The sequence below is a fragment of the Carlito syrichta genome, unplaced genomic scaffold (genome assembly GCF_000164805.1).
Source record: "Carlito syrichta isolate Samal-C Ts95f unplaced genomic scaffold, Tarsius_syrichta-2.0.1 Scaffold314595, whole genome shotgun sequence".
Classification (NCBI taxonomy): Eukaryota; Metazoa; Chordata; class Mammalia; order Primates; family Tarsiidae; genus Carlito; species Carlito syrichta.
In genome coordinates, this window is record NW_007258691.1 from 991,041 (window position 1) to 1,006,132 (window position 15,092).

Genomic DNA, 15,092 nt, shown 5'->3' on the forward strand with positions numbered 1-15,092 from the left:
TATTTTCAATTTTCAGATGAGAAAACTGAGCTAGAGAATGCACTTAAGTAAGGTCATGTAACTATAAAGGATTAAAACCCAGGCAGTTTGCAAAAATCTTGCTCTTCAATTCAATGCCGCACTGCCTCACAGCAGAAGGAATATAAAGGTTTGCTATTTAATCAAATGTTTGATCGAGTTCACATGAACACAGCACAGATGTTAAAATTTTCCTTTGCTTTTAACTATTTATTCACTCCTCTTTCCTAGCTACATAGTTGTTTCTGATTACAGCAATATTCACATGTCAATTTATATATTTTTTTTTTTAGTTGGGTCTTACTCTGTCACCCAGTCTGGAGTGCAGTGGCACGATCATGCTCGCCACAGTCTCAGCCTCTTGGGCTCAGGTGATTTTTCTGCCTCGGCCTCCTGGGACTGCAAGTACATGCCATCATGCCTGGCTAATTTTTAAAAATTTTAAAAATTTTTTGCAGGGATGAGGTCTCTCTTTGTTGCCTTGGCTGGTCTCAAACTCTTGGGCTCAAGCGATCCTCCTGCCTTGGCCTCCCAAAGTGCTGGGATTACAGGCGTGAGCCACCTCACCCAGTCAGAAATTTTAAAAATTGCACTTTAACTTAGAAAATGTACAAAGTATAGAAGAACACCAATAATGAAAAATTACCCATAATCTATCACTATACACTTTTCAGTCTTAGAAGGATGACAGATAGAAAAATAGAGATGTATGTATGCAGATGTACATATAAATGTAGATATATAAACAGATAAAAAATAACAGGTATACATATAGAGACATAAACCTAGATATAAATAAGCTCTACATAAGCAGTATCCTTGTCTATTTTATTTACTGCTGTATTTCAAGTGCTTAGAACAATATTTGGCAGGGTAAGGGCTCAGTAATATTTGCTTAATGACTATAGACAAATAATTCACTCATTTACTCTAGAAATACTGATTGACAGTCTTCTCTGTGCCGGGCACTGTTCTGGGCAGAAATAAACAGTGACCCCTGCCCTCCTGTGAGTTTCTATACTAGTGGGGAATGACTGACAATAAACAAATAAGCAAGTTATATGGGTGTGTGTGTGTGTATATATATATATATATATATATATATATATATATGAATATATATATATATTATTCACACATATACAAGGTAGGACTCAAAAAAAATCCAGAAAAAATCTTCTATCAGTTTTCATGTTTGGTTTCCCATCCAATAGTGGCCCTTTTGTAGGACAGACTTTCCCCACTAGGTAAATATTCTAGGGAGCCCATTAGTATCAGTGTACCAGCTAGCATTGTTGTGAGAGGCTGCATTCAGCTTCAGTGAATTTGTTTTCTTTTTTTCTTGGAGATTCTTTAAGTGCATTTGCCCATTTCATGATGGGTGATTTACACAAATAACTGCCCACACCATGCTGAGTGTTCAGCAGTTTTTTTTACCAAAAATGGCACAGCCTCTGTGCCTCACACTCTATTCACCTGATCTCACCACTCTGAGCGACTTTTTTTGTTGTTGTTACTTCTCTGAATGAAAAAAGTCCTCAGAGGGAAACGTTTTGCCAGTTGAAAGAGTTTTGAGACTAGCCTGACAACATAATGAAAGCTTATCTCTAAAAAAAATGAAAAATTAGTCAGGCATGGTGGAATGTGCCTGTAGTCTAGTACTTTGGGAGGCTGAGGTGGGAGGAATGATTGAGCCCAAGAGATCAAGACCAGCCTGGACAACATAGTGAGACCTCATCTCTACAAAAAATTAAAAAATTAGCTATGTATGGTGGTGTACACCTGTAGTCCCAGCTATTCAGTAGGCTGAGGCAGAAGTATCATCACCTGAGTCCAGGAGGTCAAGGCTGTGGTGAACCGTGATCATGCCATTGCACCCCTACCTGGTGATAGAGTGAGACTCTGACTCAAAAAAATTTTTAAGATAATTTATGAATATTCTGGTTATATACAGTTTTTATTTAACCCTATGTTATGAACATTTTTTCATGTGGTTACATAAAATTATATATATATTGAAAATGGATATTAATCAAACACTTAAGGTTGACAACCGTCCTAGAAAGCCATATTCATTATCTTGTTTAATCTTCATGTGAACACTGTGGTGTCATTATCCTGATGCCCATTCACATATGAGGAAATTGAGGCTTCAGGGGGGTGAAACAACTTGCTCAGGGTCTCCTCATGATACATGGGAGAGTCATGCACAAATCTGAATTTTCTAGGGCTTCTTCTCCCATACCACCATTGCCTCTAGCATAACTTTCCCAGTACTACTCTTTTTTTGAACTATGGCAAATCTATATAAAGGTCATTGCAGCTCAATATCTATTAAGTGTCCCAGGACGTTTCCCCAAAGTAGAATCTATAATGGTACACTGTACATCGTGTATACCATGGTGATGTACAAGCTCTATCTTTTTTTTTTTTTGAGTCAGAGTCTCACTCTGTTGCCCAGACTAGAATGCAGTAGCACGCTCCCGGCCACGGCAGCCTTGACCTGCTGGGCTCCGGCGATCCTTCTGCCTCAGTCTTCCAAGTAGCTGGAACTACAGGTGCGTGCTGCCACTCCCGGCTAATTTTTTTTGATTTATTGTAGAGATGAGGTTTCGCCAAGTTGCCCGGGCGGGTCTCGAACCCGCGGGCTCAGGCAATCCACTCACCTCAGCCTCCCAAAGCACGGGATTACAGGCTGAGCCACCGAGCCTGGATACAAGTTCTATCTAATCTGATCATTTACACATGACATAGATTCACTTAATGATGGACACCCACCACAGCAATTATTGCATCCGTGTTGCATAAGCAAGTCATCCATTGTTCCCTTGGTGTCCTGGTTCTGTTTTGACCTTCTGAATCCTGATTTAAGGTAACCGATCTGTTTTGGGTTTTTTTTGAGTTGGATTCTCACCCTGTCGCCCAGGCTAGAGTGCAGTGGCACGCTCACGGCCACTCCAGTGTCCACCTGCTGGGCTCTGGCGATCCTTCCACCTCAGCCTTCCAAATAGCCAGAACTACAAGAATGTGCCACCATGCCCACCTAAATTTTTGATTTATTGTAGAGATGAGGTCTTGCCAAGTTGCCCAGGCTGGTCTCGAACCCATAGGTTCAGGCAATCCTCTCACCTCGGCCTCCCGAAGTGCTAGGATTATAGGTGTGAGCCACCGCGCCCAGCCTGGACATTGATCTTTCTAAACCCAAAGCAACAAGAGTTCACTGATCTGAGATGGTGAACTGTAAGGTAATTATTGCCTATTCGTGGTTTCATCATTTGAAATCCTTTTAAAATCCAATTGCAATGGCGATGGGAGAGGATGAACAAGGAGTAAGATCGTTGCAAGGTTTTTTGGAGTCATGGAAGCTTGGCCCCCAGTGTCTCCTCTGTGCTACAGATTGAGGACTGTGATTTTATAGGATGCTGGTGAGGGAGCTGAGGATATAAGAAACAGGCAAAAAACAAAAAAACACACACAAACATAAGCTCATACAGAAAAGCAGATGAGTAACCGCTGACAAAATGTGTATTTTTTCTTCTGCAGCGCAGGAGGCCACGTTTATTTTCAGTGAGTACCAACAGAACGACTCAAACAGCATGATTCTGGAAAAAGATCTGCAGGTAATATACACTCCTCTTCAATACAGAACTGGAATGGTGCTGTTAGGCACATTCATATGAAATAAGCCTAATATTAGTTTATTTAAAAATAATTTTTCTTTGCCAAGTCATAAAAGGTATTTACTCCTCTGTACACTGTGGGATGAGCTGTCCCTAAAATATTTGTTTATGTATATATGTATTTATTTTCTTATTTATTTTGAGTTGGGGAGGTCTCACTCTGTCACCCTGGCTGGAGTGCCGTGGCGTGATCATGGCTCACTACATACTTGATCTCCTGGGCTCAGTCAATCCTTCCAAGTCAGCCTCCTGAGTAACTGGGACTACAGGTGTGTGCCACCACGCCCGGCTCATCTTTTTATTTTTTGTAGAGATGGGGATCTTGCTATGTTGCCCAGGCTGGTTTCAAACTCATGGGCTCAAGTAGTCCTCTTGCCTTGGCCTTTCAAATTGCTGGGATTACAGGCATGAGCCACCTCACCCAGCCAAAATATTCGTATTTTATGTGTGGTGGTTATACAAGAGGACCCCCCAAACCCGGAATCATCTTTTGGAGGGCAAGTCCCTTGTAGTACAGACTTTCCCTGCTAGGTAAATGTTCTAGGAACCCATCAGCACCAATGTACCAGCTAGCGTTGTCGGGAGAGGCTGCATTCAGCTTCAGTAAATTTTTTTGGTAGATTCTTTCCATGTGTTTGCCCATTTCATGATGGATACTTTACATGAACAATGGTGACAGTGAAATTTTGTTTTCTGTTGGAGTAAAAACGCGGTAGAAGTGATTGTTATGCTACAGACAGCATACAAAGATGCTGCTCTGCGTAAAATCCAAGTTTATGAATGGTTTCCATTTGTAAACGAGGTGAAATGTTTATCAACCACCAACCTTGTTCTGGACTTCGAACCTGCTGAACTGAACAAAATGTGATTAGAATTTGTCAAGCCATCTTGAAAGATCTTTGTAGGAGTATTGATGAACTTGTGGAGTTGACTGGGGCATCGAGGAGTTCCTGTCAGTAAATTTTATCTGAAAATGTGGGTAGGAAACGAGTTTCAGCAAAATTCATGCCTTGCTTGCTCACACCTGAACAAAGAGACAATCACACGGCTGTGTGCCAGGCTTTGAGGAAGCATTTGGAGGCTGACCCTGATTTTTCTCCAAAGTCATTACTGGAGGCGAATCTTGGTGGTATGGTTATGATCCTGAAAAGAAACAGCAATCTAGCCAGTGGAAAACTGGCTAGCTTCCCCACAACCCAAAGAAGCATGATGAGTGAAGTCAAATGTGAAAGCAATGATCATTTGTTTCTTTTCTGTGAGAGGGATTGTGCACTCAAAATTTGTTCCTCTGGATCCAACAGCCAACCAAAGCTTTTATCTGAAAGTTTTGAGAAGGTTGCATCACCACTTGAGGAAGAAACCGTCCTGAGTTATGGCAAACAGGTGACTGGTTCTTCCACCATGACAATACACCTGCCCACACTGTGCTGAGCATTCAAAAGTTTTTGACTGAAAACAGCATGACTCCCATGTCCCACCTTCTCTATTCACCCAATCTTGCACCAAGCAACTTTTTTTTTTGTTTCCCCAGATGAAAAAAGTCCTCAAAGGGAAATGGTTTGCCCATGTGGAAGAGGTCAAACAAAAAACGACAGAAGCACTAATAAGCATCTACGTTGACAAGTTCAAAACTGTTTTGAGCAGTGGAAAAAGCATCTTGATAAGTGTATTGCATCCAAAGGAGAGTACTTTGAAGGTGACTGAAGTTTATTTATTTATTTATTTTAATTTAATTTAATTTTTTTTTTTTGAGTTGGAGTCTCACTCTGTCACCCAGACTGGAGTGCAGTGTCCACTCCCCGCCACCGCAGCCTCGACCTGCTGGACTCTGGCGATCCTTCCGCCTCAGCCTTCCAAGTAGCCAGAATTACAGGCACGTGCTACCACGCCCGGCTAATTTTTTTATTTATTGTAGAGATGAGGTCTCGCCAAGTTGCCCAGGCGAGACCTCGAACCCGTGGGCTCAGGCAATCCACTCACCTCAGCCTCCCAAGGCGTGGGATTACAGACTGAGCCACCGAGCCCGGTCGAATGAAGTTTAAACATATAAGAATAAACACACAATTTCTCATAAATAGATTTCTGTTTTTTTCAGTTCCCCTTCATACAGTTCTTTGTTGATAAACTATAAGAATCCATAGTCTAAGGCAACAGTAGTAAGTTCTATTGTTTCTTAAGGGCTTCATCCACCAGACTCCCTTCAAGGTGCTTTAAATACCAATTTATTTAATCCTCATCAAAGCCATTTTCCACCAATAGGAAAACTGAGCTGTGTTTTTGTGGCATGAGACCATGTGGATGGGAAGAGAGGGAGCTGGAAGTCTGGCCCAGAGCTGGCTCAGGCTCTCACTTCAAACAATGGAAAGAAAAACAACCTACCGGGAATAACTAATGGTCATCATTTCCACAGACATACAGAGTTTTCTAATTCGCATGAAAACCTCTAGCCTTTCCCAACAGATTCCCAAGGAAACTGCAGAGATATGAGCTGCTGCTGGGCAGTTTGCAGTGATTGGGAGAGAGTGTGAGGGAAGGGACTGGAAGCCGATGGCCAGAGGGGAGACATGGTGAGCTGACCTTAGCTTCCTCTGGTCTCCTGCTCTTGGTGCCTTCTCTGGCTTCTTTGCACAGTTCTCTCCTTCCTTCCCTGGCATGCAGCCCCACAGGAGAAATGGAGCTTCTATCAGCCTAGACAGCTGTTAGCTGATGGAAGTACAGAAACGGTCAATGCAAATCATGCCATGACCTTAGCTTTGTCGGTGTAGTGCTGGTTTGTTTTAAGTAGAGAAACCATATGGAGTAATTGAGGAAAATTCTCAAACCTCATTTTACTAAAAGTTTTAATCTTTTAACATAAATCCATCTTCAGTGAGATCTAGTGGCTCAAAAAAATGAAAAGAATTCATTGATTTAAACTTGTGCTATCTAATATGGCTGTTGTTGGCCAGTGTCTGTTGTTCACTTCAAGTGTGGAAATAAATTTTTAATATTATTTTCATTAATCTAAATTTTTTAAATGCTCAGTTCAGTGATTTTAAGCATATCTGGGACAACCTGGAAATGTGAACGTGAATCAACTTTTTCAACTGTAAATTTTATGAAATATACGTACAGATTAAATATTTCTGATGAAACTTTGGCATCCAAATTGAGTTTGTTTTTGGTATAAAATACTCACCAGATTTTAAAGATTTAGTGTAAAAAGTGTAGACTATCTCATTAGTAATTTTTATATTATTGATATAATCTCTGAATCATGATATATGATTACATGATATATGATATATGATTACATATTGAAATGATACTATTATGAATACAGTGGGCTATGAAAATATATTGTTAAAGTTAATTTCACTGGATTCTTTTTACTGTTAAATACAGCTACTAGAAAATTAAAATGACATATGTAGCTTCTTTATATTTCTATTAGATAATGTTGCTCTAGTACTTTCTATATTTAAGAGTTTGAAACAGCATTCCAAGCATCAAATAGGCTTTGGTGGGTTTTTTTTAGGTGGAATTACATAACAAGAAAACAAAAATCTTGTACTACATACAGGGCAGAGTCATTAGGCTTGTGAAACATCACTTTGTCATACAAAAAGCAAGAAATGGAGTTCTTGGGGGGGATCTCCTAAGAAATTACAAAGGTTTTTCTCCTGTAGCTCAAAAACATGACCCTTTTTTTCTACCTGTGTTTCTACTTGTAAGTTTTCAGCCATTACAGCATGAATCCATTCTCTGACCAACAAAAGAATTCATTATGGGAATGGTGAATACTTTTATTAAGAAGCAGCATATATCTATTCAAGTTTAGTAAGATGATGCACGGAGTTTCAGAACAGAGTGGTGTGTGTGTATGTGTGTGAGAGAGAAAGAGAGAAAGAGAGAGAGAGAGAGAGAGAGAGAGACATACACAAAGAGAGAATGTGTGATGTGAGTATATGCTCATACCTACTTTCGTATTTCATCGTGACTTTGGTCATAGAGACTTTGTTTGTTTCTTTCACTTTACTACCCACCACATCACAACACACCCAAGGCACCTGCCAATTGAGTGGGAAGTTCAGGAAACTCCCTATTGCTGGAACTCTGAAAAGACAGAGCCAGCAAGATAAAGGAATTCTTCTTGGGACCCACTTCTGACACTACAGTTTCTTTCCTGCAACCTGGTCCTGTCTCTGTAGGATTTCATCATTGCTGGAAAATTCAAAGCAACATTGTTCTCCAGCCTTTCTTTTTCAAGCTGGTAAAAGATACATCTGCAGAGACTTGCGCAGCCGGTAAGGGAAGTTTATTTAGAAACCCGCAGTGCACTAGTGGAGCCAGTGGTGATAAATCCCCAACTTAATTGCAGTTTTGATTTGTGCAGCATTTTGTTGTATTATTTGCACAGAAAGCCCAGAGAAAGGGAGCTTTGAGAGTTGCTTAATTTCTAAACTTGAAAAATATGAGCCTCTTGGTTTACAAAAAGCAGCGAGTGAAAATCAGAACGCTTGGGTTTAATTAGTACCTGACTGCTGATGCTATCCGCCTCTCTCTGAAAGTCTGTTGTTCCATCAGCAACTTGGGCGGATGGTCCCTGCCCCTGCCTGGGTCAAAGGAATCATGTAAACTATAAACTAAACTTTAAATGACTTCTTGAAGGAACAATTGTATTTTAGAAATGAAACCAGAGTCTAAGTTCTTTTCTGTGGTCACCACTTTAGTCTTGTCCTGACATATTTCTTTTGGAAATTGACTTTGTAGAGAAAGAGGAAAGTTTTCATGTTCACATTTGCCCTCTATCAGTGAGGTACCGAGACAATTTTATATGTATTTCTTCTCAGTGATCTCTCACCTGGGGCCACATTTTCTATAATATGAAATTACAAGCATTTTTTAATAATAACATAATTATATGGTGGGGACAATATCTAAGACTCTGAAGGTTCAAAATCAAATCCTGGCTGGCCATGGTGGCTTATGCTTGTAATTCTAGCACTTTGGGAGGCCAAGGTGGGAGGATTGCTTGAGTCCAGGAATTCAAGACCAGCCTGAGCAAAATAACAAGACCTTGTTTCTACAGTTAAAAAAAAATAAAAATAATTAGCTACGTGTGATGGTGTGTGCTCGTAGTCCCAGCTGCTCAGGAGGCTGAGACAGGAGGATCACCTGAGCCCAGGATATCGGGGCTGTGGTCAGTTGTAAACGTGCCATTGCACTCCAGCCTGGGTGACAAAGTGAGACTCCAACTCAAAACAAACAAACAAACAAAACCAAAATCAAATCCCTCAAATGTGACTCTAGGTGAATAGTGAAAAACAAGGTATGACATGGAATAATCCCTAACTGGATTTTGATTAAGAAGGTAAATCTCACTCTCTCTCTACACACACACACACACACACACACACACACACACACACACACACACACACACGGTGCCAAAAAAAATGTATACACATTTTAAGAAAGGAAAAAAACTGTGTTAAAATTGTAGATGAATACAAGTCACATTTGACTTCTGCAACTATAAGAGGTAGTCAAAACGGTTACCATCAGCAACCAGACCTGTCTGATAATGGCGAACTAAAGGTAATACATAGATAACATCTCTTAAAATTTGTCTACATTTTTTGGTGTGTATATACCTGTATATATGCATACATACTTACATACATATTTTTAAAATAGAGCTCTTGCTATGTTGCCTAGGTGGTTTCAAATTCTTGGCCTCAAGTGATCCTGGCCTCAAGCAATCCTCCCTCCCCCCAAAGTGCTGGGATTATAGGCGTAAATCACCATACCCAGCCCATATGTTCTTTATTTCCAATCTGCATTTGTTTCTATAAAAATGATGGTACAAGTGTGAATATACTCCTAAAAATCTTAAACAAATTGCACTGCAGGATCCATTCGTATGATACATCAATAATCCTTTAGACTGAAACACAAGTCCCCATAAATCAGGCCTAACAGACACTGACATTTCAGTCAATGTCATTTTAAATGTGTTATCCCAAGGCAGCCAATTAGAAGTGTCTTCAATCTTCCTCTTACCCGACACTATAAATGAATAATAACCAGGCTAACAGACTAGATTCTTGAATGGAAATCTTTCACTTGGATATTGAGTGTGAACTAGTATTCTTCACAGAAATCTTGAGTAAAGGCAAAAGATTTATATGCTCTGAAGAGAATTCAGAGTATTCAGTGTGAATTAGTATTCTTATTAAGGCTGCAGATTTTGCTGATGGGAAACTTGAGTCAAAGTAGAGACATTGCAAGGTGTAGTGCCTTCATTTTTCTGGAACTAAAAAGGAGCAGTTGAATTTTCTCTACCTACCTGATAGGCACTGGTCTTTATTGGGGGTGGTTGGGAGGGGTGTGCCTGATTAAGGAGGACTGGGGAGGCTATATCAATTCTTCATTAGAGACAGAGCCTGAGATGTACCTTTTGGCAAAGTAGGGAAACAGGAATAAGGAACCATCTTTAGTTTTGGGGGGCTTCAGTTTAATCCTACTGGTTTCCTTGCACATCTTCCTCAAGACATCTTAAGGAGAGGATAATTGACGGTCTTAACTTGCTGGGTTTGTTGTCAGGTGATTTGAGGCTTTGAAGACATTATGGCAATACCTCTATGGGAGCGGACTGTCACATGGTCCCAAGATCCCCACCTCCAGGTATTCATGCCCTTGTGTAACCCCCTTCCTTTGAGTGTAGGTTGGACCCAGTGCTCCTTCTAGCAAATAGAATGTGACACAAGTGATGGATGTCACTTCTTTTTTTTTTTTTTGAGTTGGAGTCTCACTCTGTCGCCCAGACTGGAGTGCAGTGGCCGTTCCTGGCCACCGCAGCCTTGACCTGCTGGGCTCCGGCGATCCTTCCGCCTCAGCCTTCCGAGTAGCTGGAAGTACAGGCGCGTGCTACCACGGGATGTCACTTCTGAGATTTGGTTGCAAGACAATGCTAGCTGCCTTCTTGCTCATTCTCTCTGACTCTCGTCCTTTCTTGCTCCAAAGGCAGCAGCCAGCTTCTTTGTGGAGCTGCTCCCTCGAGAGGCCCATGTGGCAAGGACCAGCGGGAGGCCTCTGCCTGACAGCCAGCGAGGAGCCAGGACCTGGCAATGGTCGCGTGAACGTGTTTGGAAGAGCCTCTTCCTGCAGTGGAACCCTGAGTTGGCTGCAGCCCAGGCCAACGCTGTGACTATTGCCTTGTGATAGTCCCTGAGCCAGAGGACCCAGCTAAGCCATGTCTCGACTCCTGATTGTGAGACAATAAATGTGGTTTTAGCTGGGCATTGTGGTGCACACCTGTAATTCTAGCACTTTGGGAGGCTGTGGTTGAGAGGATTACTTGAGCCCAGGAGTTCCAGACCAGCCTGGGTAACATAATGAGACCTAGTATCTACAAAAATTAAAGAAGTTAGCTGGGCATGGTGCCACACGCCTGTAGTCTCAACTGTGTAATACTTGGGAGGCTGAGGTGGGAGGATCCCCTGAGCCCAGGAGGTCAAGGCTGCGATGAGCCATGATTGTGCCACTGCAGAGTGAGAATCCAACTCTAAATAAATACATATATACATAAGTAAATGAATAAATACATAAATAAACAAATAAACACAAACAAATAAATAATATGGTTTTAAGCTGCTAAGTTTTGAAGTGATTTGTTATACAGAAAGAGATAATGAATACAACATCCAACGTATGTTCACTTGTCTTTTCGACCTCCCTGAGGCCAGGGTCTTGGGCTATTCATCATTTCCTGTCTGACACCTAGCCCACTGCCTGGCACACACAGAAACCCTATGAATGTTTGAGAAGGGAAGGAAAGAAGAGGAGGAGAAAAGGATGGAGAGAGGGAGAGAGAAAGAGGAAAAGGTAGGCCTTGGTGAAAGAATGGAGACTCCGGCTCCAGTTCACTTGACTGAAAACTGAGAATTCACAGTTGACTCTATCGAAGAACAGTCCCTCGGTGGACAGATTTTATCTCCACTTCTAATTTAGTTTTGAATTTTGTGAATTGCTTAACAATTTCTCACAGCAGAGTTCTCCCCTTGGGCATGTGCTAGAATCATCTAAGGAGGTTCAATGGAATCTGTGAGCACGGAATGCCAGACCCACTTTCAGACAACCAGGGTAAGCCAAGCATCTGTGACACTCCTGGCTGAGGCCAGAGGCTTCTGCATCAGCACAGAGGCAGCCCAGATGGACTTGAGAGCCAGGAACTGAGTTACCTCTGCGGGGAGGCCCTGGGCAGAAGCCTGTCAGGGAGCAGGGCAGGCAGCAGGAACGGGTCAGCTGGAGTCAGGCTGACACTCTCATCCAAAGCCTTTTTCCTGTGGTTGGGATTGTTTCTTTTTCAGGCTGACCAGCTGGGGCCTGGGAGGCCAGGAGCATCGAGGGAATGTGAAGAAGGTCCATTGAGTGACCCCAACGGCAGGCCCAACTGAGGTACAGACGTTACAGGGTACTTGGGTAAAGAGGACACTGTCCAGCACCTCAAGGGGTTGTCCCAGGGCCGAAAGAGGTTCCAGCCATTAAAGTGTTGGATATCCTGTAGAAAGATCCCAGCAGTTCTGAGGAGGTGGGGGGTGAACTCAGAGGTCGTTTTCACCTGTGTGAACTCTGTGATGACACGACCTCCTGACATATTCACTGAGGCTCCTTCCCTTCTATTTCCTGCAGTATTCATTGCTTAGGCTGATCATGACACCACAGAATGCAAAAATTCTCCTACAGAGTTGGAGAGAAAGAGCTCTGGGCATAAACAACAACTCTGGAAGGTTCTGTGATCAAGCACAGCCAGGATCCTCCCAGCCTGTAGACACAACAGTCTTCGCAATGGGAAAGAAGAGAGAACAGAAGGAAGAGAACTAGACACTGATGGGGCCCCTCAGAGGAACTCACAGGGGAGGGATTATTGGCAGATATTCTAGAAAGGTTTGTGGGGTGAGCTAAGGGCAGAACTGTGGCCCAGGATGATAGCACTGTTCCCCTCCCCTCCTCACCCTGCTCCGGCCCCAGCTCTGAGCCTGATGGTGAACTGAGCAGAAACAACTGTTGGAAGCCTGGTTGGCTGCCTCAGCCAAACTCATAGAGCCCGGCAGGGAGCTGAGAACACAACCTGGGCTCTAAGGAGGCAGGAGACAGCCTGAGGCTGCCCTGATGGTGGGACAGGGTGGCATGGGACCCGCATGGATTGAGACTCAAGGCTGGGTGCAGCCCAGCCCAGATATTCCTTGGCACTGCTGAGTTTCCAGTAACAGAGACATTGCCCTGGAGGAAAGGTGGGGAGAGACCCTCAATTGCCTGAGGCTGTTTCATATGCCCACCACAATGAGAGACAAAATAAATCAAATTAATCAGAGAAGTAAAGAATGTCACAGATCTCACACAGCTCAGTTGGGGGTGGCAGCGGGGGCAAAATTCTTACCCAACTAAGAGCCTTTTGGTTGTCAAGAGGGCAAATTAGGGGACATAGGGAGCGAGCGGAACTCCTACTCCAGCCTCCTCTACCTCCAAACAGGCTGAAATAAATTATCTGTGTGCTTCCAGAAGCTTGCACTCCCAGTTAAATGCCAGATGAGGATGAAAAGGTAAAACTAAACCAGGGGTCAATGAATGGTAGCATAGTGAGGGCTAAATTAGAGAGAAACTGGAGCCTGCAGCAACATCAAGGGATGCGGAAACTGGTAGATGTACCCTGCGTTGGTAGATAGCCTACCTGTGCTCACGCCTGCTGCCACGGCTCCTCTTCTCTAGAAGTCCACACACGCCCTGACGTGGAGCCTCCTGTGTGGCCACAGAGCTATCTGCTTAGCCCTGACTCTTCCGTGTGGTCAACTACCTGTTTGCTTTCTTCACTTCCCCGCCTGATGGATACAGCACAAGGCACACTCAGTGTGGCCAACCAGGAGAGTAATACAAGAATTGTTGTGTCTAAGACTTTCCTCGTGAGACTTTCCTAGACAAGTTCAGATCTAGATAACTTCAGAGACTTTTCTGGTGAGACTTTTCTAGACAAGTTCAAGTTTCCATTTCCTTTCCATACTCAGTGGTCCTCCTAATAGGTTGTTCCACAGCCCACATCTTTTCATCTGTCAAGTCCTGTTCACTGTGTCCCTCCCAGGGCACCCTGACATGTCTTACATGGAACTTTTCAAACATGGGGTGCCAGCCTGCCCTGCTCCCTCCAAGGCTGGGTGAGGCAGGAGTTGTGCCTGTCAACACCTTCCCAGCCCTTGCACCCAGCCTAGTGCCAGGCACATACAGGTACTAAGTAACACCAGAAAAAATAACATAAAAATAACAAGACACACATACTTTAATTCAAACATACCTTATTGAATGCCCAACCAGAATTTGTGATAAAAGATCTCTGGTACTACACAAACAATGCTTTCCCGGAAATTTTGGTGAATCAAAACATGTTTATGCACTTAGGTCTTACCTTCTGCTGAAATGCTTTATTTTATTTATTGCTCATCTTCAGGAGGCAAAGGCTATGAAGCAAATCAAAATTCCATTTTTCCTCTCTCAACCTCTGTTAAGTAAAATGCTCTGCAAACAAAAATCTAAATATATTCAGAATACTCCTTTTTTGGAGGATAATTTTATTTTCCCATGAGGAAAATGACCACTCTTCTCCTTAACTAACCTGATGAACTCAGTTTTTTATTTCATTATAGAATTTTATCTCATTTCATTTGAAATTTTAAAAACACATGCACTTACGTGCTGAGCACTCATGTGTCAGTCAAACTGACATGATCATTGTCCTTCAAGGGTTTTCAAAATACAATGATGGAAGATGCCAGTAGTAATGACATAAAAATAACAAGACATACAAACAAATGTCAGTATATGTAAAACAGAACACTTATCTCTGCATTTTGAAAATAGTTGGAAATAGACCAGTAAGTGGCGAATCATGCTTATAATCCCAGCACTTTGGGAAGCCGAGGCGGGAACATTGCTTGAAGCCAGGAGTTTGAGACCAGCCTGGGCAACATGGCAAGACACTGTCTCGACAAAAAATAAAAAACAATTATTTGGGTGTGGTGGTGTGCACTTATAGTCTCATCTACTCCAGAGGCTGAGGCGGGAGGATTGCCTGAGCCTAGGAGTTCGAGGCTGCAGTGAGTCATGATCTCACCACTATACTCCAGCCTGGGCAATAAAGTGAGACTCTTTCTAAGAAAGAAAGAAAGAAAGAAAGAAAGAAAGAAAGAAAGAAAGAAAGAAAGAAAGAAAGAAAGAAAGAAAGAAAGAAAGAAAGAAAGGAAGGAAGGAAGGAAGGAAGGAAGGAAGGAAGGAAGGAAGGAAGGAAGGAAGGAAGGAAGGAAGGAAGGAGAAAAGAAAGAAAGAAAAAGAAAAGAAAACAGAAAGAAAGAAAAGAAAGCA

The 15,092-nt window shown here is 42.5% G+C and overlaps 1 protein-coding gene across 6 annotated transcripts in view; it reads right to left on the reverse strand.

Moving 5' to 3' along the window:
- Positions 1-15,092, reverse strand: part of KCNAB1 (potassium voltage-gated channel subfamily A member regulatory beta subunit 1) — a 436,423-nt gene that overhangs the window by 199,981 nt on the left and 221,350 nt on the right. The window lies entirely within an intron of this gene.